The 23,188-nt window shown below is 45.1% G+C and overlaps 1 long non-coding RNA gene across 1 annotated transcript; it reads left to right on the top strand.

Annotated features, from left to right (window-relative positions):
* The first annotated feature begins 9,286 nt into the window (after nucleotides 1-9,286).
* Nucleotides 9,287-17,055, top strand: LOC146517745 (uncharacterized). Its single transcript, XR_014874322.1, has 2 exons — nucleotides 9,287-13,523; nucleotides 13,630-17,055. It is a non-coding gene; the product is annotated as an uncharacterized LOC146517745 (long non-coding RNA).
* The last annotated feature ends 6,133 nt before the right edge of the window (nucleotides 17,056-23,188 follow it).

Here is a 23,188-nt window from a genome sequence, read left to right as displayed (position 1 = left end):
AACGATCCTCAAGGGCCGCCTACTTAAAGACCGCTGAGGCCGGAAGTGCAAGGCTTGTGAAATGGGACGGTCTAGCCTCCGTCGTGCTGCCCAGGTTGCCTAGCAACCATGATACTAACAGCTGGAAACGTTTCATACAGCTTTGTTTGACAGAAATGAAGGAGAAAATCTTTTGTTCATTTGTTTGTTTCTACATGAGTTTTGATCATTCTCTGATTAAGCTCAGCTATTGAACGGCGTATATTTTAAAGTAAAGGCTTTAAAACCAAGTTAGTACAAACGTCACTAATGTCACATGACTTTGTCGACATGTGGCCAACAGGAATGTTTTAATGTTCTTCATTATTAAACATTTGCACATAAATAAGTGACATAATATTCAGTACTTACTTAAAGTTTACTCTTCGGGCGCCCCTCATCCGCCGTTTTTTTGGCAAAATTATCCACACCCACCGCCGCGCTATGCATTCTGGGATATGTTGGGCCACGAAGTCTACACCGCCACGTCCTTAAAATTCAGGGAAATGAAGGACGCATTTGAGGGCCGCATTTCGAGCAGCCTTTGAATTGGGACAGCCTTCGTCGCGTCGCGGTGACGTAATCGGCCTTAAAATGCGGCCTTTAAGGCTGCAGACCCTGAATTGGGATACAGCCGCTGTATCAGATTTTGTTGTGTTGGTCATGTGACTTCTAATGCCAGGTGTGCTCTTTGATTTGGATCGTTGCTTCCTGGTTCTGTGAAATCGGCGGGAACAACAAAGCTCACTGTTAGCTCTGCATCCAGTCTGGCTGCACGTGGATCCAGATAATAATTTACAACATTTACTAATTAACACAAAACAAGAAGCAGAAAAATCTTAGCTAATGACCGCATCAGGTCACTGAAGTCACGGCGAAGCAGAATGATGTTTAGCTAGCTGGCGTTGTAGTTTAGCAGTGCACTAGCTCTGATGCTAAAGCTTTCATCTAAACCTGATGTGCCTTCATCACCTCGCGTCTGGACGGCTGCAGTGGAGTCTGGCTGCCTAACAAAGCACAGGAGAAGCTGCTGTTTCTCACCGACACACCGCTGCACGCTCCTTCTCCCTCCTGTCCTTCGGTTAAAGACTAACTGTCAATCTGGAGACGCATTCAGGCAGTGTTGCCAACTCCTCAGTAAGGAAAATCGCTATTGGTTGTCCTAAAAGTCGCTAGAAGTCGCTAAATGACGTCATCACCTAATTTGCATAATTGGTCATGCTAATGTAATTGTAACCTACGTTGTAGGAGAGAGAAATAACATCGTGGAAGAGACATAAAGTGAGCAAAAAACGTCCTAAATGCATTTAGAATTTATTTAGAACTACAAATTAAATTTGTTTTAGCAGTTATTGTTTTTTTAATGTCTTGATCCGGGCTTGGACCGGCAAAAGTGACCTGAAATAGGCACTCTGGTGGAGTTACTGTGTGTGTGTAAGTGTTTATAAGTAGTTTTAAACGTTGTGATCCACAAAACAGCATAACAGTAAAAGAAGAACTGACTGCGTTACAGTCAGTGTGGGAGCAGCGGCTTCGCTCATGCGCGATTCATTTGCAGTTTGGACGCACAGGTGTGAACGTCTCCTGCAGCTGGGGGAGGACTATCCTCCGCCCGTGAGCGTTTTGGCACGGGTGAGGTGCCCACGGCAGCACCGCTGCTTGTTGAGAGTAAGAGCAACACGCTCTTTCACGTCAAAAAGTCGTCATAAATAAGTCTCCAATAACACCAGAAAAAGTCGCCAGATTTGTCGCTTTTTAGAAAAAAAGTCGCTAAGGGGTCTGAAAACTCGCTAATATAGCGACAAAGTCGCTAAGTTGGCAACACTGCATTCAGGACTTCAGAGCAGAGAATTCGGAGCTGCCGCTCCCTTCACCATCGTCCCGTCTTTGAACCCTTTCAAACAGCAGTTCAGACGTATTCACCGAGGGTTCTGGATCATTCCCACCACGTCACTAACTGCTCATATTTGAAGCATTTTGCAGGAAACTAAACTCGTCCTTTTATTTCTTCCATGACTTTTTTCTGCTTTTGACAAAACAGTAACGTATCTGCTGACACCGATGCCACCTCGTCAGCTTCAGCTGTGATGTTTTTCCTCAGTAATTACAACACTCCTGCGTTTCAGGCTGAACTGAGATCAGTTATCGGGCTCAGCCTTGGGTTTGTGGCGGCGTGCCTTTCACAGAAGTCCTGAAGGCGAACAGAAAGCTGCGAACAACATGCTTCTGCTCTCATTCTCTCTCTCATGCAAATACAACAGGATCCAGACTTGAGGTGTTACATAAGTGGGTTACATTGACTTTTAATGACTCACACGGTAGAATGAGCTAATTAAAAACCTTATGAGTTATTTATGTGGATGTGAGCTAAAGTGGGTGAAGGAAGCTGGATTCGAATAGCAGGCGATTTAACAAACGAGGCCCTGAAAGCATTTTATTCCCCTCATTTAAACCGATAAGCAAAGAGGTTCTTCAAACCGAAGTGAAAAGTCGAGCTCCATGAAACGGGGACGGCTGCCCAGGCGCTCGTCTACAATTAGCATTTTGCTTGCTTTTATTATTCACCACAAAGTGCAGCACAATGGTTTCACGGCGGGAGCTCGGGCGCACGGCGAAAACGATGAAATGTCATGTTTCTTTGTGTCGCGCTCGCCTCGTTCACTCCATCTGAGCTGAACTTTTTCATCCTTTCACCTGAAGATCCAGCAGTTAAACATATACTCACAGCCTGAGGACGTTTCGCTCGTAGCTCCTGTGTTTCTCTTTTTAATGCGTCGTTTTCATTTCGGCATCTCGTTCTGACAGCAGCACGATGATGCAGACACTCTGGGCTGCACATGGAAAACTGCTGCAGCCATTAGAGCCGAACTATAATAAATATTAAAGCATCACAGCTGCTCTCAGTCTGCACATCCAGTAAAGACTGCAGGAGATATGCAGTTTTTGACTCCCTCTGTCAGCAGCACACACCTGTGCACCTGCACAAACCTCACCTCAGCTTCAGCGCTGGAGCTCCTGGAACACACGACGTTCTCTCATCCCTCTGATGACACTCCTCAGTGTGTGGAAACTCATCCTCCCACTGGATTTTCATTTTGCGGGGAGAGTTATGAGCCTGTGAATGATGAAAGCTGTGGCCTCTTCATCTGAACGCCGCTCGCTCACAGAGGCCCAGCTCTGGTGTCAGGGATGATCCTCCCTGTGACTTTTATATTTGAGGTTGGTGGTGAAATCACGCAGTAATCTCAGTGTAAGAGGTCAGAACGGGACTTCCTGCTGATCTGGAAACAGCAGCCGAGATCCTTTACCAGCCTAGAGAGCCCGTTCTCACTCCCGAGGCGTAACATGGCGACGTTTTGTCACGTCCCGCAGCGTTCCTGAGGAACGCGAAAGGAGACCTTCGGCGTTCTTATGGTACGCGGCGGGTTATGGCTGAAATCCAGTGCAATGACGCTCCCGCGGTGATAGACGTTCCAGCCCTGTATTCCAGCCCTAAACCTAACCTTATCCCTAGCCCTAACCATAACCTTTTTCCTCACCTTGAACAGGACTTAAATGATGTTAAATAGCGTGTTTCTAAGCGATTTGAAGGAAAAGAGTGAAGATGTGTAGATTGAGTCCATAGGGTTCTCATATTTCCTCATTTTTCCGAGGTCGTCATTTAGGAACGTGGTGGGTAGCTGAAAACGTAATATGTTGACGATTTGTCACCTAGCGTAAAATGTGACGCTTTGGGAGTGAGAACGTGTTGGCCTAGAGATGGTAAAGGAGGCGGAGCCTTCAGCTTTCAGGCCCCGCCCTACTTTCCTTTTAGATAAAGCATATAGTTGGATCAGGAGACCCTGCACCTCTGCATTGAATCATTAGTTATGATTAATCTCTGGCTCTCTCCCACAGCGTGTCTTTGTCCTGTCCTCACCCCCCCACCTGGCAGATGGCCCCGCCCCTCCCTGAGCCTGGGGCTGCCGGAGGTTTCTTCCTGTTAAAAGGGAGTTTTTCCTTCCCACTGTCGCCAAAGTGCTTCCTCATATGATTGTTGGGTTTTCTCTGTCGTTTTGTGTTGTTGTTGTCTTTCAGTTACAGTATAAAGCTCACTGAGGCGACTGTTGTTGTGATGCGGCGCTGTATAAATTAAATTGCTGTCCACAGCTGTAATAACACTGGATGAAAGCACTCGCCTGCTGGTTGTAATCACAGTGTTAGTCATGAATATGAAGTGAAATTTAAGGAGCAGAAACAAATTCAGGCTCTAATCAACAGGAGTGAAGGAAGACGTGTGCAGCTGGTTCATTAACAGTCACAGCTCATTAGGCTCAATCAAAATTCAGAAACCACGCTGGACCCCAACAAACTGCCACCATCGTGACGACGTGATGTAAGGAAGGCAACATGTTTAAAGCAATGAGCTTCGGTTGTGTTTGCACCGACCCTCCTCCTCCTGTCAGCAGGTCAGCACATCAGCATCGTGTTGGTAATGTGTCAGATGTGTCGCAGCCTGAAGCTGAGGGGAATGCCGGGAATGCAGCCAGTGAGCGCTCCTAAATTAGCACTGCTGCTTTTCATTTATTCATCCTGCTGTTATTCTTCTGCTCGCTGCCAGCTCACACTCACTGTCACTCTGAGTGCCGTCCCTTCATCACCGCAACACTTTGGACAAAAACCAAAAGATTTGGGTTCATCCCTGTGGAAGGATTACGGAACAAGAGGAAGTTCATCAAAGGACAAAATGTGCAACATACCACGAAGAGAAGAACTTCAGTGAGACAGAAATTTACAGCAGAAAGAAAGAAAAAGAACACAAAGAGCAAACGTGCAAAGAGGGACAAAAATACATATAAAATGAACACAAAGAGTCCAAGTAAGCCTGCAGAGCGAGAGCGAAGTGCTGATGGGTTTGGTGTGGTTTAAGATAAGATGGGGCCTGATTATTTAAGACCTTATGTGATGAGAAGAATTTAAATTCTGGATTTAACAGGAAGCCAAAACAGGAGAAATCTGCTCTCTCTTTCTAGTCCCTGTCAGGACTCTTGCTGCAGCATTTTGGATTAGCTGAAGGCTTTTCAGGGAGTTTTTAGGACTTCCTGATAATAATGAATTACAGTCGTCCAGCCTGGAAGTAATAAATGCATGAACTAGTTTTTCAGCGTCACTCTGAGACAGGATATTTCTAACTTTAGAGATGTTGCACAAATGGAAGAACGCAGTCTTACATATTTGTTTAGGAGGCGTCTGAGAGGAGATGCACGCCTCCATGATGGACCATCGGAGCACTGACCGAGGAACTGACTGCCACAGGAAATCCTCTTCCTCACGCTGTAGGTGATTTTCCTGAGGATTATTAACAAAGCTATTCTGTTCCCATTCAGACTGTGCAATATCACCCAACAGTTTTTCATTGAATGTTTGTTTCATGGTGATGTACCATGGGCAGGGCGGGTGTCCTCGCTGATTTCTATAACTGATTCAATTCAGTTTAGACTCAGAAATCATTTATCGTTACTGCAGAAAGAAAAATGATCCTGCAGTCGATCAGAAACTGAAGAAAACCATGAATCAGCAACTGAACATCAGCTGATGCTGCTGCAGTGAAGCAGAGCTACAGAGCTTTATTAGAGACACGGCTAACAGGGTTGCAGTTCGGCATCATTTTAAAAAGTTTACATTTCTTCAGTATTGAACAGCAGACACGAGGCTTTCCTGTCGGAGGTCATTCAGCAGCTGGCAGCACTGAACTGCTGCGTAATAATAATAAACTTTATTTAATAAGCAGAAAACAGAGATTTGATGGTAAACTGGTCTCTGAGGCACTGAGACAGAGTGTGTGTGATTTTATCCTGGTGGAATCAAAACAGCCAAAGTCAGAGGAAAGTCGTGACCATGTGAATCAGACGTGAAGCGCATCTTCTGGATCTTCTGTTGCTGCTGCTTCAGTGAATTTTGGTTGGAGTGATGAAGAGTCGGCTTTCAGCCCCGACGGCGTGTCTGCGTACGTGGAAAATCAACTTTTTAAACCCACCCTAGTCCAGACCTCTACAGCCGGTGATGAGCACCAGGTAGCACGTCACGTTTCCATTTGGCCTCAATAGAAGCAAAAACGGCAGAAAGCGATGGGTTAATGGGGATCTGTGGTTAATGGGGATCTGTGGACGCTGCAGGAGCACTGAGCTCAAACAAAACCCCTCCCAGCTCCCAGCTCTGTGTTAAAATGCAGCCAAAATATTCAGAGATGATTCAGGGAACTGCAAAGCCAAATACAATACCGGCCGGCTCAGCCTAACAAGCAAACAGAAATCCCAGCAGTGGAAAAGAAAGGTCATCGCTGTTCCCAGAGAGGAGAGGCTGTTTGCTGACTACACTGACACACAAAGCTCCAAAGCTCCAGAGATTCTCCCAAACATCCTCTGCTGTTTCCATTTCAGCTCTTTGTGGCTGCAGATGATTAATAGCTGTCTAATTACAGCGGTACAGCAATCCTGTTTATCTTTCGTGCAGCAGAGACGGCACAGAGGCGCATCGTGCCGCTTCGTGTTTCCTCGCTCTCTGAGAATCCGTCTGAACTCACCAGGTTCGCCTGGAACTTCATTAGCATCCACTCCACTAATGGTTTGTCTTCTCGTGAGCAGATGGCATTGATCAGGATCTGCACCAGTGTTGGAGAGTATCTGCAGAGAGCGCAGCCACACAAACATGCTCATCATTACTGCACTAAATGGTGAAACTCTGAGGATCCACCAAGGCGCAGGTTGGGCTAGACTCAGCGAGGTGAGGCTCAGGGGGAAACGCTGTAGTAAAACGATGAGTATGAGCCTGTTTCACATTCACAAATGAGACATTGATTAGTATTCGTTCAGCGTGCGTGGCTAAAATCCACCCCAACCCCATCAAAAGTTTCTTATTTCCTATATTTCTGCTGTTTCACTGGATGTTGATAAAATAACGAGCTCAGTGTATCACAGTACGTGCTCTCACAGCAGAGGGTAAATAGACTGGTCCTGATGTAGCACGTTTCTACTCTATCTGCACTCAAAGTGCGTTACGCAGCAGATGGCCCCGCCCCTCCCTGAGCCCCGCCCCTCCCTGAGCCTGGTTCTGCTGGAGGTTTCTTCATCATGTGATTGTTGGGTTTCTTTCAACACTTATATGATGCCTCAGAGAGGAGACAGAAGCTCCGCCCTTCTGAGGTTCAGAGCTTCTGTTCAGGAGGGAGAACACTGTTGTCTTAAAGGGGGAGGAGCTACCTCTGCGTCAGGTAAAGCAGGATTATTGACTCTGCAGAGCTGGAGCTGGAAACGAGCGGGTTTCATGTCAGCACAGTTTTGTTTTAGACTCAGGAATGAATAAAAAACGTCACATATCACAGTGAAATATGACAAGATGACTTCTATCTTATCTCAAAGAGCATTCAGAGTTTCCACATGCACAGGTTTTTATTCCAGCAGTTTCTATTTAAAGACAAAGATGGAACTGACTCATCTTTGTTTAATGTCACTTTACTGATGTTTAAGTTTCTTCTCTATTCATGCACAGCTCTCGCAGCATCAGGAGCAGGCAGCAGGGTTGTAGTGCTGCAGGAGGCAAGAAGGAAAGGATTCACTCGCTGTTGTTGGAAGCAGATGTTCGAGCTCGTTCACATTAATCTGATTGCTGAATAAAATAACTGCTCCACACAGATTTGCACAAATTATTATTTCGCCCTGAAGTTACATCCATCAGTTCTGCAGCAGATCATCAGCGCGTGGGACGTTCTCAAACTACACATAAAAGGTGCAGAGACGCTGACCTCAGGCCTGCAGTCGAAGCACATGGAGGGCAGACACCTGTTAAAGAAAGAACGCACGGCAACACTGGAAGGGGAGACGTGGCTCTGCCTAATCTGTGATTTTAAAACAACACGAGTGTCTGAGTGAGACAGTAAATCCTCCTGAGCTGCACGTAAGTCAGCAGATAAGATCACAACAACACCGGCGATCATCGCGGCAGAGATCAGAGATGCTGCTTTCACCCGGATGCTCTCGCTGACTGTTACAGAACCAATCGAAAGACGTTATTTTCACACAAACTCACAGTGAGTCGCAGCGAGGCGAGTACTGAGGTACGGCTCGCTGCTCTGCATTCATGCAGGCCGCTTGTAATGAAGGGGAATTACTCCAAAATTACAAAACAGGAATACAGCAGAAACATAAACAGAGTCAACATCATAGGAAATACAAAGTCCAGCTTTGGAGACGAAAGCATCCAGAGTTTTGAGCTCTGACGGTTTTTCCACGACGACGGTGCAAACGAACCCTTCGAAGGAGCCAGTTAGAGCACTAATCACAGCAGCTGCTTCAAGGTGGGAGGAGTTTTCCCAGCATGCCTCTGCATATAAAAACATACCAGTGTTGTGTCCTCAGGCTTAACGAAGGAAACCAGATTATACGCCGGTGTGTGCTGCACCACAGGGTGCCGAGGAGGCAGCATGCATTTAAATAATGTCATCGCATTTAAGAACATTTAACCTGAACCGGTGTTCAAATCTAAACTGAGCCGAACCTTCAGCTTTTTCACTAAGTGCTCAATAAACACTAAAGGAAACTCGATCAAACCACCCAAGCCTCCTCCTCGGGTATGAAAACCAACATCATCTGAGATCTGATGTAAAAACCTCACAATGATGCCTGCAGCAGCTGAAAGGCAGCTTCATGAGCAGAGCCAGCGGAGTGAAGTGTCCTCTGCATGAAGGTGGAACAAACTGATTCATTCTTCTCACTGTTATTAACAGAAATTAAATAAGGCTTAAAACTGAACCTTGGGTGGTCCTCCATGGGCCCTCGCTCTCTGGGGCCTGGATCTCCTCCATGCCTGCTTCATGTTCTGGGGGGCGGGGCTATGACTCCCCACACCCATCTGATGTTAATGGAGAAACCTTTTGGATACAAGTGCGCTCACACACACACACACAGGTGTGCACATGTGATAGATTGATTATTAGTTGAAGTTCATAATGGAGTAAAAAGTTGTGGTTAAAAGTTAATGTATTATTCAATTTATTTCAAATATGTAAATGTATAAACAAGGGTAAAAGAAGTCCCATTAAGAGACGTAATGTAACACAGGCTAAAATAGTTAAAAGAGTTCATGACTATGTTCAAGCGGATAACAATCCTTAATGTGACTACAACCTGTGTAAAATTCAATCTGTGATCTACTTGTCGAGCCTGGGGAATAATCCATGTGATTTAGTGATCATGATTGATTAGTTATGCCTGCCGTTGCCGGAAGGGGGAGCTCTGGCCGCGATGCCTCGTTCGCAGTGAAGCTGCTGAAAGAGAAGCGTCGTGTCTGAGCGTCGTCATTGACTTATCCCCTTTTCAGGTAATAATTGAGCAATTCTGCTTTTGAACTTTACAAACATGTATGTTGAGTTGTACTGACCGTGTTTCCAAATGTACCAAGAGGATACTAGGAGATGATCTGTGTTAACTGTGTTGTTAGGATAAGCTATTAGCAGCTAGCTAAGCTAAGCGCTCTAAGCTAAGCGAATGCTCCATGCTAGCGCTCGGCTAGCATGGAGCATTATCGTGCCAGACTGTGTATGAAACATACATTGTGTGCATTTTGCATTTGATCTGGACGAAGAACATGTTTATTTTGTGTGAAGGGACAAATGCCTGTTAGTATTTTTATATGAATATTTTGTTTATTTTCTGTACATTTCAGTTTAATGATCTAAGTTTGTTTATTGATTCACAAGTTGTTTTTGTAAATTCTTACATTCAATTAAATCTGTAACTTAAAGAAAAGTCTTAAGATGTATTGTCTTACAACTAACAGAGACTGTACAGTGTTATTAAGATGTTTAATACTTGTATGTATGTTTATGTTTCTGAATCATTCGCAATGAAGCTGCTGAAAGAGAAACATCGTGTCTGAGCGTCGTCATTGACTTCTCCCCTTTTCAGCCCCTTTCCAGGGTGTAACACACACAGGCTGCTGCGTCAAAGCAAGTCGGTCTGGCGTGCTGCTCAGTAACACTCAGTATTTATTATTTACTGTTACTTGCACTTATCCAGGTTGTTGCTGTGGTTTCCTTAACGTGTTGTTGTCTCTGTGCTTGTTTTCTTTTATTTCTCCAGCAGCTGATCGATTGTTGCCTTTTCTCTGTGTTTCTCTCTCCTTGATAGATTCTCGTCTATGTCTCTCCTGTCTGTTCCATTCAATATAACTTAAATATTTAAATATCAAGTTGACCATTATGGCAAAATAAAGGCAAAAAACCCTGAACCTTGGGGCGCTCATTTCAAAAGGAAACTTGACCTAAATCCAACTATATATTTGAAAAATGCTGCAACTGATTCACTCAAACCACGGTCACTGTTCCTAACAGCAGCTCGTGGTCAGCCACATCCGATGTCTCACACAGATCAACAAACAGCACAAACCTGCGTCATCTCCAAGACGACGATGACATCATTCTTTACCCACACAGCTGCTGTTCTGATGCTTTGACCTGATGTAAAGTCTAAAGAGTTTTACTAAAACTTTTCTCAGCAGGAACAGAAAGTTTGGATGTTGGCTGATAATTGTTTAAATCTGAGGTTTTCCACAAACTGCTTTCCAAATGTGGGGCTGGTGCTCGTCTGGAGACTCAAATTAAAAATACAATCGTCTGTAAGGCAGGACTTCAGATTGCTGTGACAGTCAGTGGATTTTAAAGCTTCACAGCTCGCTGTAGCAGAAATAGGTGTAAAGAAAGTGGGTTCCTCGATCAGACGCCTCCACGTTCTTTCTGTTTCATCGTTTACTGTCGAAAAATGTCTGTAAGCTTTGTGATGTCGTTCAGAGCATGCATCAGGTGACTTGGTGCAGGTGGATCTGGAGATGCGAGGATGCTGCGGGATCGAGCGTGCAGGAAGCAGCAGACAAAGCTCTAACCTTCAGCCTCACCGTTTGCACACAAAGACAATCAGACTTCACGCAGACGTTGCATGAGAGAGCTGGCAGGATAAAGACCTGCTCCTCACGTGCAGCTCTGTGGGTGAGGCCGATAAAAATTCAGGGCACCGCTGACCTGTGATGAGATTCCTTTTGTGTTCGCTGTGATTGCCTTTTGGACAAAAGCAAATGTTTCTTTCTGCTCAGTCAGTTGTATTTCTGTAGCTGTGAATCACAACAACAGTGTGCTTTATGTTGTAAGGTGCAGACGTCCAGCGTGAGACAGGCCACAGACAGACTGTTGGGAGGTGGGGGTTAGTCTGCATGTTCATGCAAACATAAATCTAACAGGTGGTTCAGCACGTCACCAGGAGGCCCCTCAGACGTCACCCAGGTGAGATTTTCATGTCCAGCGTTTCAGGATGTAGCAGGAAGTGGACGGTTTCACATCACTGTGATCTGAGCTCACCAGCTACCTGCTAGCTGACAGAGCTGAACTTCGCTCCCACGTTTAGACACGACACCTTCATGTTGTTTCAGACCCAGCGTCAGAGCTGAGTCGTGCTCCTGCAGACTGTTTAATGGCGCTCCAGTGATTTATGGTTGTAGCTGCTCCTCCTTCGTTTGTCTGAAGGTTGAGATTTATGTTTCTGCAAATCTTTGGCCATATTTCCCTTTATGATGGCATTATGCTGATGTGTTACAGCATCAGCTCCAGTGAAAGACAGAAGGGATCATTTTCACATGTGTCACTTACAATAGTCTGTAGCCATACATCTAACGTCCCTCTGAAGTGATCTGCTAGCTCTGAATATTGATATAGTGACGTGCATCATGTGTTTGACAGCAGGATCTGACTTGGGAAATAGTTTGGTAGCTTTTAAAGTAAAGATCCGGTTCAAGGTCCTTCATCGTTTGCATTTTTCTAAAACAAAGCTATGCAGCATTTTTCCGTCTATTTCGTCTTTGTGTGACAGATGCAAAGCAATGGAGGGAACCCTTGGTCACCTTTTCTGGTCTTGCCCCACACTCAGGAGTTTCTGGGCAGAGATATTTAATATGTATAACCGGATTTATGACTTAAAATTAGAGCCGGATGGTGTACTTGCAGTGCTGGGCTGCTCCCTGACCTCATTGGCACTCAGACGTCCTCTTCAGAAAGCCTTAATGTTTGGCATGATTGTAGCTAAAAGACTTATTCTTAGAGCCTGGAAATCACCATCTCCTCCACTGTTCAGGGTTTGGCTGCGTGAGATGAAGCTTGTTTGTATATTGAAGAGGTTCGTTATCGTTTGGCTGACACCCATTTTAAGTTTGTCGAAATCTGCGGCCCTTTTCTCGATCATATTAATGGGAATTTAACATAAACTTGACTGCACTTTGTGTTTGTGTGAAGCTGCACCTCTGCCGGACCCTGGTTCCTTCCTGGACATGTTTCCCACATCTTCTGGTCTTGGTGAACTCTCTGTTGCCCTAAACTCACACAGAAGATCATCTTCTTTGGACAATGGTGTTTCTTTTGAACTTTTGATTTGTACTGGCTAACTGGTGTATTTTTATTTATTTATTTTGTTTTTATTTTTTTTTCCTTTTCTTTCCTGTTTGGTTTTTTTTTTTGTGTTAGGTGTCTGTTTTTCCTTTTTTTTTCTGTGCTTAAATGTTATTGTTTTTGAATCTTATGTCCTTTGTCTGGTGTGCCGTTATGTAACTTTGAACTTAAAATCTTATAAATAAACATTTTTATAAAAAAAAAAGTTAAGATCCGGGATGCAAAGCTGAGGAGACACATCCGTTTGTTCCTGTTCGGCTTGTTTTGGCTGCTGCGAACGTGTAATTGAACCTAATGTGATTTTTTTTGTTTTAATAAGCTCAACAGCTGTTTGTGGCCTGCTCCTACAAGAGTTTAAAAGTGTTTAACAGCATCGTAACAACAAATTAAAGATTTCTGGGCCTGATCTGGACTCCGTGCAATAAGGCCACGCATGCATGAAGCTTCGATTTTAGACAGCTTTTAATTCATTCACTGAATATTTGCTTACAAATGTAAATGTTTAAATAAAGTTGTGACACAGCCTTTAATGTCAGAGAGGATCGCCTCGTGGGTCCAGGCTTGAGGCGCGTTGTGCAAAGCGCTCAGGTAGAGCAGAAACCCTGAGAAGCCGTCCATGCACCGTCCTGCTCGACGTGTGACAGACGAAGGCTTTATTCTCCCCTCCAGACCCTAAAATAAGTGATTTGGCTGGTTTTGTTTGAGCCGCTCAGACATAAATGGCAAAAAGCGACGCGCCTGCAGACTCGTGTGGCTCAGCAGTTACAGGTTTACAGCTGCCATCGCTGAGGACTCGGCTGGCAGCCTCACCTGCCTCCACATCAGCTCCACGGTAACGACAAAGGGAAACGACTGCAGGCTCAGCAGCCATCTGCTTCCTGCTTCGCAGGGCCCCGCTGCAACCTGACGGACCTCGGCAGAATGTTAATGAGGGAGGAAGCTAATTGTTGCCCGTGAAATGGTCACAGATGGGAGCTGCAGAATGAAGCGAGGTCCAGCTGATGTAACGGATTGGAATAATTACTGCTGCAGAGCGACCGCGGTGGGAATGAATTTCCTTGCATTAATTACCCACTTTGTTTCTTTTCGGTGACATCCTTTTATTCCACACTGAAGCTCGTAATAAAACTTAAGCTTGTGTCTTCCAGGGAAATGAGCCGGACTCGTTCAGCTGCTCGGTGGAACGCCGCCCGCTGCCGCTGGAAGCCGAACAGAACGACGTGTTTGAACCTGAGGGTTAGTCTCCCTTTTTTCCTGCTTGTCAGAGAGTTTGAAGAGCTGCATTGAAACAGGATCCTTTGGTTGATGGTTGTTCCCTCACCTTCCTGCCCAGATTTTGAGTTTGACAGGATGAATGGTGGAAAATAAAAGCTCCAAAGCAAAGAAACTGCAGCTGTCAGAGAGTCTTTTCAATATTTCAACACTTTAGCTTGGGCGTAAGAGAAAAATATTCCTGTGCAAAGGCTGCTGTGAGTGACAGAGTGGATTCATAGGAACACCTGTGGAATCATAAACACAGATACAAAAACACCTGAGTAGGTGCCGGCCACTCGACTTCCCCCGCACTTCCTGTCATCATATAAAAAATACATCTGGATTGATTTTAGTGTGCTGCCTGATGGAAACTAATCAAGGTCGGTCACGTAATCCATCTGCAGCTCAACGTCCTGAAGCTGAGATGAGCTGAAAACTGAGCCGGAAACAAGAAACTGTTTGTCCTGATTTAACGTGTGTTTGTCCTCTGGTGTGACAGGAAACATAATAATGAGCCCAGAGCTCAGTGTGAGCGCTCGGTCGGATCTTCAGGAACAGTTCTCCAGCTTCTTCTTTGGTTCTCTGTCAGGATGATCCCACAATGCTTCAGTGATGCTGAGGGCCGGTTCCCCTGTGGTTTCTGTGTCAGAGCGAGTCTTCCTCGTCGCTTGTTTCATGTCGTTTCGTTCTCTTTGAATCTACGAACCAAAAATACACAAACCTCCTTCGTTTAGAAAAGCCCACGAAGAGCAGACCAGGTTAGGAGTCACCGAGGGATCTTTATTAGGATCAATATCCTCCGCTCAGCTCTGCCAGTTTGGGAAAAGTCATTTTGGGAAGCTTTCCCAGCGACCTGATGGATCCTGAAACCCTAACCTGGCACGTACAGCAGCCCGGCCTCTTTGGGAGCTGCTGGCTGCCATCAGGCTGCTTCTGCAGACGATCGTCTCCACAGAGCTGCAGTGGATCTCACGGCTGTGACTCACACGGACTTTTCCTTCGGACACGGGCAGCACATGTGGTAGATTTAGTTAAAAAGCATCTGTTGCGTGCATGAATATAATAAACCAAACTGTTGCTGTGCTCCACGTCAGCCAAGACGTGGCCCAGAGCCCTCGATTAACCATAATGGTCTCATAGTGTAACAGCGCCCGCAGCTCTGCTCTTATTTACCCCACGCTCATTTTAATGTCATCATGTTGGAGCCACCATCACTCATCCCAGTTTACCCCCGAGGAAGAAGAAGATACTGTAAGAAGATGAAGAGTGGGGCTGTCCGGATGAGTTGGTGGTGATGACGAGGAAGCTGCGGTCAGCTCCAGGGTCTGAGCTGTTTCATCAAAGCTCAGCTCTGTAACTCGCACCAGAGCTCAACAATAACCTCACGCTCCACTCCACAAACTGACAGCGTGACACTAAAACAACCTGCAGTTCTCCTGATGTCCAGCAGGGGCTCCAGCAGTGAGTCCGGAGCCCCCCTGTTAATATAAACATGTTTACAGCCTGATACTGTTTTACTCTACAGATAATTTTTAATATCTAAACCTCCCCCTGCTGTAAGAACATGAAGAACCATCACAACCACAGAGTGGATCTGGACCCTCCACAGTGACGTTTATGTGTCTGATGTTTCCTGGGAACACCTGGATGATCGAGCATGCATCTGGACACTTTCCAGGGAATTATCTGCACTTCCTGGACTGACTTTGATGTTTTCTGTCTGATTCCAGCTCGCTGATGTTTGAGCTGCAGCAAAACCGATACGACTCCTTTGACGTTTGAGTCGTAATAAGATCTTCATTGACCTCGCTCCTCTGAGAGCCTCTAAAATCCATTATTACAAACACATTTCTCCAATAATCACTGAGGTCTGTGCTCGATTTCAAAAATCTGAATGAGGCTCAAACATAATGTTCAGGTCAGTCGCTCCAGCAGGATGAGGCTCAGAGAACCGGGGTTATCTCGATGACCAACATGAGCGCGGCGTCTCCAGATCCAGACGCAGTGAACATGTCTGCTTTAGTTCCACCTTCTGCTCCTTCCGAGGACAATGTGCTACTTTGACTTCACTGCATTTGATTTTCAATAGAAACATGAGTAGAAATCCATCTTTAATGAAGGCACCATTGATGCGCTGACATCCAGGCGATGCTAAACCACGTCAGACCGATGACCCTCTGAGAGTATTCAACCATCCGCGATCTCACAAAGTCAGGTCCAAAAACACGAGAACGGAGCAGCTGACCGACGGGAATTTCTCTTTGAACATGTGACACGTGTCTTTAAACTATTTCACGCTTTGGTAAGCTCGACTTCTCCGTCTCTTTCTCTGAGCCGCTGACATCAGGCGTCACATTCGTCTGCGTTGAATCAGATATGTTATTACTCCACATTCATTTAGACTTTAAGGCCACGTTATTTATCAGAGACTCAGCAGAGTTCCTACAAGCAAGAAGGCGAACAAAGATCTTAGAGGAACGTGCAGCAGCAGCTTCTCATTAGAACGTGAGAAGGTGAACTGGAGCCTGGAGACGACCTGGAGCGACAGACTCACTTCATCATTTACGTTTTGAGTCTTGACAGAGAAGATCAGGCCTGCAGCGCGACACAGCAACACACTCAGATCGTCGGGCTGATGTTGCACTACCGGCACACGGAGACCTGCTGCAGCTTCAGCACCTGTTGGTGTTCACACACTCGCAGATAAAAGACAAACGCAGTCGTGCTGCGAAGGGGGCGGGGTTATCCAGACATGTAATCCCTCTGACTATCTATGCGCAGAGCCCTGCCCCTGACCTCGCTGCATCTGTCTGAAAACTGAACCTGCATTGTTTGTGATGTCCAGCAGGGGGCAGCAGCTCTGATTGTGAAGCGTTTACTGAGCGATCTCAGGACTTCCCTGAAGAGTTTATGGTTTCGGGTCTTAAGCTGTGTCCCAATTCAGGGTCTGCATGCTTGAAGTACGCGTACTACGTACGGTGCGTACTATAAGTACGAGAAGTACGGAAGTGCGAGGCTTGTGAAATGGGACGGTCTAGCCATCGTCGCGCTGTTCAGGTTGCCTAGCAACCACGATACTAACCGTGAGGAACGTTACATACAGCTTTGTTTGACAGAAATGAAGGAGAAAATTGTTTTGTTGGTCAATCATTTTTGTCATGACATCACTTTGATTAGTTGAGTATCTGAGGCTGAGACCACAGGACTGTAAAACATGATTGTTGGGCTTCATTTCTGTACTGAACAGTCATTTAAGATTAGTTAGTAAATAATAATTAGCTAATGTTGTTCATGAGACTAAAGTCATGTCACTGTGGTAATGTAAATATAATATGGCCAATATTTTATTTATATATATATATATTCGCGATGTATACATATATACAGTGTTAGTGTTATTACGAGTGCTAAACAACAAGAGTTCCAGATGGTACAGTGGACACATGTGTGACTCTGTGATTAAAGCATCTTTCTTTCAGCTTAACGAGTGAACCGTCAGCTCGTTCAAACACACGTTAAAGTCCGTTTGGCTCGACACCACCGAACAGAGGCAGCAATATAACAGAGCTAACATTAACAGTGCAGTGAGTCCTGCTTGTGCCGTGATATTCAGGACTGCAAACCGAGCAGCATCACTGACTTTCAGCTTGTTTGTGGATATATGACTGACTTTAATTATCCACAAAATCATCACATTCTCTGTAGGATTAAGGTCGACTATTGAACGGCGTATATTTAAAAGTAAAGGCTTTAAAACAGAGTTAACGCTGAAAGTACAAACATCGCTAATGTCACATAACTTTGCCGACATGTGGCCAACAGTAATGTTTTATGTTCTTCGTTATTAAAGATTCGCACATAAATAAGTGACGTCATATTCAGTACTTACTTTTGACAGTTCACTCTTGGCTGCTCTCTTCTGACGTATTTTGCGGCAAAATTATCCACACCCACCACCGCGCTATGAATTGTGGGATATATGGGACCACGAAGCGTGCACCGGACCACGCTTGATATTTGGGGAAATCGACGGCGCATTTGGAGTATGCGTTTGAAGTCGCGTGGCGGTGACGTAACCGCACTTAAAATGCGTACTTCAAGCGTGCAGACCCTGAAATGGGACACAGCCTTAGTGAATACAGCGTGGTATTCATGACGGTGGTTAGAAACAGACAGCAGGGGAGGAGCTGACTGACAGGTGGATGGAGACACAGGTGGGCGGAGCTGCTAGCTGTTAGCTAGGCTTCACTGCGCTGACTGGACCTCTGGACTGTGTTTGTGCTGCTGGAGCCTTTTGGAGCCTCCTAGGATTTGAGTTGGATGTTACTGAGCAGATTAGCATTGATTAGCAGGTACCTGTGTGTGTGATGATCTCATTCAGTCAGCTCGCTGACCAATCAGCCGTAAGTCTGCCCACTTGTCCAAATATGGCTCCAAAAATGCTCAGATTGAGGATTTAAACATGACTTTCATGTCCATCTTTGTTATACAGTCTACGACACTATCACTGACACTGGTTACAGGTACCAGTATTTGTTTGTGTTTTTTTCCTTGGTGAGTTTTGATGATGTCACAGGGATCTCTGATGAAGCTGGATTCATCAGCTAGCCTGAAACGCAGCAGATCGACCCTTTAACTGAAGCTCATTCATAGGAAGAGAAACTCATCATATAATAAATCCTGCGAGAGGAAACTTAACCGGGCCGCGGGGCCGCCAGTCCATCTAATCGATAATGAAGTCCAATTTAACGGCTCTTATATCTTCGCTCGGCTGCCGGTGCCGGGCCGGTTCCAGCGAGGAACTGTTTCCACAGACCGACACTGCGCCTCTTTCTAAAGTCCTCCTTTTGTGTCATTGTGTGCTTGTTAGAGGACTCACAGAGAAGTCTCCCAGCGGTAATGATTTTTCTGCAACAGAGGAAGGATTTACAGGATCATCCGTCCGATGAAAACAGCCAGCAGAAAGCAGCAGGCTGATCTCTTCATGTTGTGGCGTTCTCACTTCAACCTGCGTGCCCTTCCTCGCTCATCCATCCTCCTCTTTTATTCCCTCCAAGTCCTCTTTTATTCCTCACTTTTATTCCCATTATTCTTCCTCTCCATGTATCCTCCTGCCTATTTTTTAGACTTACTCTTCCTCCTCCTGCTGCATTAACCCTCCGATGCATGAATTATGAAAGCCTTGGTCAAGATCTTTTTCTTTTATTCTTCTCCTTTTTTCCAAAAATATGTTTTTCTTGTTATTGTTATTGTCCAATCCAGTGGACTACATGCACCCGAGCACTCAGCATGAAATACTGGGACTTGCTGTAAAAATGAATTACCTTGTGTGTAAATATACAAACACTTGTTTGCTTGTATGCTTTGAAAAACATCTCAGCAGTTTTGGGGAACGTTCAGCTCATATAGCTCCAATGTTTAGGCGTAAATAACAAACCCAATCACAGCACAGGACGAGACCATGTGGATGACAGAACTGTCGAGCCAGCGTGTGACAGTGATGTTTGCATTATTGCTGATGACAAGCTCCTCTGCCAGTTGGTGTTATATCATCATATCTGCTGGAAACAGATGTCTGAACTAAACTATGGATCCTTGCCCTCTTCATTTCCACTCTCCTAGAAAAGGAGGCAAGTCTCCATCAAAGTCTTTGTCTTGGACTTTCCAAACATTTTTGCAGGCTTGAGTATGGTCAGGTGCCAATGCGCCGATCTCCCACAGCTCCCTGATCATGCTGACCTTCACCCTGCCCCTCATCATTCTCACTTTCTGTACCCTGACTGTCTGTGTCTTCATCATCTGTAGCTCGTATGTCTCTGTTCTTCTCTGGCAGCCACTCATCATCACTGCACTCATCACTGAAATCATCATCACTGAAATCATCAGTGAAATCATCATCACTGAAATCATCACTGGAGCTGGATGGAATTTCCTGGACTGTTCTCTACGCTGCCTTATTCTTTGCTGCATTTGAAGTCTACAAAATATGATAAAATAATTATTATAGTAACTCAAACTACAGCTGATCTGCACAAAAATATATATTTTAAATGAGTAACTTATAAATGTAACAAATATACACTTATAACCAAAACAGTCCCAAGAAACAGAGAGACATTTTATGACTTTTGTTAAAAATTATAGTGGGTAATGCATGATGTCCACTTCATTGGACACATGGTTAATCGTACTTTTCTACATATTAGACATAAACATTTCTTATTCCAAACAGATAATATCCTTCCCTCGATGTTACTGCATATCGTCATATTTTTTTTACCTGTTCGGCTCTTCTAGCAGAAGAGATGAAGGATTGACAGGATGTGCCAGCAGTCGGCAGGGGTGACAGTTTGTCTGCCATCTTTGATTCAGAGGAAATTTACTTGCAGTTGCACTAACTGAACACTGAATTGACCTCAATGGAGCGTGGCAGCAGAGAGCACTCTAGAGCAGCGGTCTCCAACCTTTTTTGCGCCACGGACCGGTTTATGCCCGACAATATTTTCACGGACCGGCCTTTAAGGTGTCGCGGATAAATACAACAAAATAAAACTAGTACCGGTACCGAAAAAAGAAGATTTATTCATAACACACTTGAAAAGACCCAGGAAAACCGAGTAAACGATAAAGACGATAACAAAATAACGCTGAAAACCGATAAAAACCCTGAAAACTAGACATTTCACACCTGAGCCTCTACTCTCGTGGCCCGGTACCAAACGACTCACGGACCGGTACCGGTCCGAGGCCCGGGGGTTGGGGGCCTCGGCTCTAGAGGCTAATATGCAGTTCCACCATAGAAGCCAATGCATTAAAGAGATGTGTACGTTTTAGTAGCTGTCCACTCCAGTGACCACTGTGCATCAGAGGGTTAACTTTGTGAATATCTCTGTGAAAAGTCGAGCCGCCTTTGTGCTCCTGATATTGTCACCTGCTCATTTTCTGTCACTTCATTTCGAGCTTCTTTCAGCACCTTCAGACTCAAAGAGAAGGACGTTAAATGGTCTCTGTGAAAGAGAAAAACATAATGACTGAATTAAAGAAGTGATTTAATAATCTGCTTGTTACTAATCACTGAACACGACGAGGGCAAATGAAATTACAGCGAGTGTAATTAGAGGAAGTCCTGCTGCCGTCTGAGATTCTCCACAAACACTCTGCTTCATTAACGAAGAAAGAAACTTCCAGAACAACTCGTTTGTCGTTGGGATTTGTGAACTGGGCGTATTCTCCCCATTCAGAGTCTGGTAAAGACACAGACTGTAAATAAAAGACGAGCGGCAGTTTTGAACAGCATGTTGGCCACAGCCACGTCAGGTGACATTTGCACGAGAGGGCAGAGACAACTGAACTTCCTGTCCCACAGGGGGCGCTCCAGAGAAGCTCAGCAATGGATGGTGTCGTGTCTGGAAGTAAATGTTTTCTTTAGTCTCCTTTGCTGTGATATGCGGGCAGGTAAAGACCCAGGTGTGCACCTGTTACTGTCCCAGAAAAAAGCTCAAGTCAGTCAAAACAAAGAAACGACACCAGAGCAAAATAAAACCAGAAATGACTCCTCCCCCCTGACTGAAATAAAGCACCAGGATAAAAATGAAATCCTTTCCAGGCATGAAGAGGGTCAGAGGTCTGCAGCTTTACTCTGAGAAAAATTACCTGAGCCAGAGCTCGCTGTCTCCGCTCGCCGCCTCGGCTTCACGGGATTCCATCACTTCCCCTGCCCTCACTTTCACCCTCGCCTCTTTTCCCTCTTTCTCGCTGAAGCGATTCCTATCGCTCCTGTTTTCTGCTGTCTCTACATCTTATTTCATGATAAGTCCTCTCCCGTTACAGTCCACAGATCAGATGTTTTATCAGACAGGAAGCCGGCGTGCGGCTCACAGCTGTGTGAGGGGGGAAGTGATTCGACTGAACCGTTGTTTTCCGCATGACTCCCCTCGCTCTCCTTTTCATTTCTGTCTGCCACCCACTCATGTCATTGCTCCTGACCTGTCCTGCTCGAGGTCCCTGAGTACAAAGCCGTGTAGTTTCTCCCATTACAAGTCCAGGACTCATGTCACTTTCCTGCAGCCTCAGTGTTTCCCTCAGCACGCCGTGCCTCAGACTGGAAAACATCTTTTCTTCTTTTCTCTCGTGGAGACAGATTCACTTTTTACACGTCCTGAAAGAAGTGCTTCTAAACTGTGGCATGAATGAATCACCAAAAGGACCCACCAGGCACATACAGGGGCCCCACAGGGTCCACCACACCTCCAAAATATCCCAGGTAAAGACACGAGTTCGACAAAGAGACACACAGAGGAACCCAGACTCATCACAGGGAGTGCAAGATCACTGTAACGAAGGGAAAGAGATAAAAATCACACAATACAGCCCAAAAAAGTTAAACTAGCAAAAAAGAACAAGATCATCAAACGAAGTGCAAAAGCACTAAAAAGAGGAAAGAAAGACAACAAGGCTCGACGGGCACCAAACAACCAAAGTCACATTCAAACAGGCCAAAGGAGGAACGAAATGAGGCTGAGAGACACCAACGACATGGGACAGTGACCAGGACCCCTCGCCGCTGCCATACACCGAAACGCCAAAACCTCAAAAACGATGGAAGAAAATATCCAACATGAGATGAGAGCTCTCGAAACCCACAAGACCTGTGGAAGGATGATGATGATGATGGTGATAATGATGATGATGATGGAGATGATGATGATGGTGATGATGTTAATGATGATGGTGATGATGATGATGATGATGGAGATGATGATGATGGTGGTGATGATAATAATGATGAAGATGATGATGATGGTGATGATGATGGAGATGATGATGATGGTGGTGATGATAATAATGATGAAGATGATGATGGTGATGATGGAGATGATGATGATGGTGATGATGATGGAGATGATGATGATGGTGGTGATGGTAATAATGGTGATGATGGAGATGATGATGATGGTGATGATGATGGTGATGATGGAGATGATGATGATGGTGGTGATGATAATAATGGTGAAGATGATGATGGTGATAATGGAGATGATGATGATGGTGATGATGATGGTGATGATGATGATGGTGATGATGGAGATGATGATGGTGATGATAATGATGATGATGGTAATAATGATGATGATGGTAATAATGATGATGATGATGGTGATGATGATGGAGATGATGATGATGGTGGTGATGATAATAATGATGAAGATGATGATGGTGATGATGGAGATGATGATGATGGTGATGATGATGGAGATGATGATGATGGTGGTAATGGTAATAATGGTGATGATGGAGATGATGGTGATGATGGAGATGATGATGATGGTGATGATGATGGAGATGATGATGATGGTGGTGATGGTAATAATGGTGATGATGGAGATGATGGTGGTGATGGTGATGAAGATGATGATGGTGATGATGGTGATGATGTTAATGATGATGGTGATG

Source organism: Neolamprologus multifasciatus, chromosome 5, assembly GCF_963576455.1.
Source record: "Neolamprologus multifasciatus chromosome 5, fNeoMul1.2, whole genome shotgun sequence".
Taxonomy (NCBI): Eukaryota; Metazoa; Chordata; class Actinopteri; order Cichliformes; family Cichlidae; genus Neolamprologus; species Neolamprologus multifasciatus.
The sequence above is the reverse complement of the archived record's forward strand: the minus strand, read 5'-3'. Positions and strand labels throughout refer to the sequence as shown.